This window comes from Aegilops tauschii, chromosome 3 (genome assembly GCF_002575655.3).
Source record: "Aegilops tauschii subsp. strangulata cultivar AL8/78 chromosome 3, Aet v6.0, whole genome shotgun sequence".
Lineage (NCBI taxonomy): Eukaryota > Viridiplantae > Streptophyta > Magnoliopsida > Poales > Poaceae > Aegilops > Aegilops tauschii.
Window position 1 is genome coordinate 39,823,655 of NC_053037.3, and position 3,233 is coordinate 39,826,887.

The window sequence follows — 3,233 nt, forward strand, 5'->3', positions numbered from 1 at the left end:
ACATCACTAACTTGACGAACTATCGTTGTGGTTTTGATGCGTAGGTAAGAACGGTTCTTGCTCAACCCATAGCAGCCACGTAAAACTTGCAACAACAAAGTAGAGGACGTCTAACTTGTTTTTGCAGGGCATGTTGTGATGTGATATGGTCAAGACATGATGCTATATTTTATTGTATGAGATGATCATGTTTTGTAACCGAGTTATCGGCAACTGGTAGGAGCCATATGGTTGTCGCTTTATTGTATGCAATGCAATCGCCCTGTAATGCTTTACTTTATCACTAAGCGGTAGCGGTAGTCGTAGAAACATAAGTTGGCGAGACGACAACGATGCTACAATGGAGATCAAGGTGTCGCGCCGGTGACGATGGTGATCATGACGGTGCTTCGGAGATGGAGATCACAAGCACAAGATGATGATGACCATATCATATCACTTATATTGATTGCATGTGATGTTTATCTTTTATGCATCTTATCTTGCTTTGATTGACGGTAGCATTATAAGATGATCTCTCACTAAATTTCAAGATAAAAGTGTTCTCCCTGAGTATGCACCGTCGCGAAAGTTCTTCGTGCTGACACACCACGTGATGATCAGGTGTGATAGGCTCTACGTTCAAATACAACGGGTGCAAAACAGTTGCACACGCGGAATACTCAGGTTAAACTTGACGAGCCTAGCATATGCATATATGGCCTCGGAACACTAAGACCGAAAGGTCGAGCGTGAATCATATAGTAGATATGATCAACATAGTGATTAATTGAACTTTAATTTATCATGAACTTAGTCCTGGTAGTATTAGCATTATCTACGTTGTAGATCAATGGCTCGCGATGTTGCTCCCTTTTTTTTTATGTTCCTAGAGAAAAACTATGTTGAAAGATGTTAGTAGCAATGATGCGGACTTGGTCCATGATCTGTGGATTATCCTCATTGCTGCACAGAAGAATTATGTCCTTGATGCACCGCTAGGTGACAGAACTATTGGAGGAGCATATGCAGACTTTTTGAACGTTTTGACAAAAGCTTGGTATGATAACTACTTGATAGTTTAGTGCACCATGCTTTACGGCTTAGAACCGGGACTTCAAAAATGTTTTGAACGCCACGGAGCATATAAGATGTTCCAAGAGTTGAAATTGGTATTTCATACTCATGCCCATGTCGAGAGGTATGAGACCTCTGACATTACTTTGCCTACAAGATGGAGGAGAATAGCTCAACCAGTAAGCATGTGCTCAGATTGTCTGAGTACTAAAATCACTTGAATCAAGTGGGAGTTAATCTTCCAGATAATATAGTGATTGACAAAGTTCTCTAGTCACTATCACCAAGTAGCTAGAACTTCGCGATGAACTATAATATGCAAGGGATAACCGAAACGATTCCCAAGCTCTTCGTGATGCTGAAATCGACGAAGGTAGAAATCATGAAAAACATCAAGTGTTGATGGTTAACAAGACCACTAGTTTCAAGAAAAGGGCAAAGGGAAGAAGGGGAACTTCAAGAAGAACAGCAAGCAAGTTGCTGCTCAAGTGAAGAAGCCCACGTCTGGACCTAAGCCTGAGACTAAGTGCTTCTACTACAAAGGGACTAGTCACTGGAAGCGGAACTGCCCCAAGTATTTGGCGGATAAGAAAGATGGCAAAATGAACAAAGGTATATTTGATATACATGTTATTGATGTGTGCTTTACTAGTGTTTATAGCAACCTTGCGGTATTTGATACTAGTTCAGTTGCTAAGAGTAGTAACTCGAAACAGGAGTTGCAGAATGAACAGAAACTAGTTTAGAGTGAAGTGACGATGTGTGTTGGAAGCAGTTCCAAGATCGATATGATCATCATCGCACACTCCCTATACTTTCGGGATTAGTGTTGAACCTAAATAAATGTTATTTGGTGTTTGCGTTGAGCATGAATATGATTTGATCATGTTTATTGCAATACAGTTATTCATTTAAATTAGAGAATAATTGTTGTTCTATTTACATGAGTAAAACCTTCTATGGTCATACACCCAATGAAAATGGTTTGTTGGATCTCGGTTTTTGTGATACACATATTCGTAATATTGAAGCTAAAAGATGCAAAGTTAATAATGATAGTGCAACTTATTTGTGGCACTGCCGTTTAGGTCATATTGGTGTAAAGCGCATGAAGAAACTCCATGCTGATGGGTTTTTGGAATCACTTGATTATGAATCACTTGATGCTTGCGAACCATGCCTCATGGGCAAGATGACTAAGACTCCGTTCTCCGGAACAATGGAGCGAGCAACTGACTTATTGGAAATAATACATACTGATGTATGTAGTCCGATGAGTGTTGAGGCTCATGGCGGGCATCGTTATTTTCTGACCTTCACAGATGATTTGAGCAGATATGGGTATATCTACTTGATGAAACATAAGTCTGAAACATTTGAAAAGTTCATAGAATTTCAGAGTGAAGTGGAAAATCATCATGACAAGAAAATAAAGTTTCTACGATCTAGTCGCGGAGACAAATATTTGAGTTACAAGTTTGGACTTCAGTTAAAACAATGTGGAATAGTTTCACAAATTCGTGCCACCTGGAACACCAGAGCATAATGGTGTGTCCGAACGTCATAACCGTACTTTATAGGATATAGTGCAATCTATGATGTTTCTTACCGATTTACCATTATAGTTTTGGGGTTATGCATTAGAGACAGCTGCATTCACGTTAAAAAGGGCACCATCTAAATTCGTTGAGACGACACCATATGAACTGTGGTTTGGCAAGAAACCGAAGTTGTCGTTTCTTAAAGTTTGGGGTTGCGATGCTTACAAGAAAAAAGTTTCAACCTGATAAGCTCAAACCCAAATCGGAGAAATGTGTCTTCATAGGATACCCAAAGGAGACAGTTGGGTACACCTTACATCACAGATCCAAAGGCAATATATTCGTCGCTAAGAATGGATCCTTTCTAGAGAAGGAGTTTCTCTCGAAAGAAGTGCGTGGGAGGAAAGTAGAACTTGATGAGGTAACTGTACCTGCTCCCTTATTGGAAAGTAGTTCATCACAAAAATATGTTCCTGTGACTACTACACCAACTAGTGAGGAAGCTAATGATGATGATCATGTAACTTTAGATCAAGTAGCTACCAAACCTCGTAGGTAAACCAGAGTGAGATCCGCACCAGAGTGGTACGGTAATCCTGTTCTGGAGCTCATGTTACTTGACCATGACGAACCTAC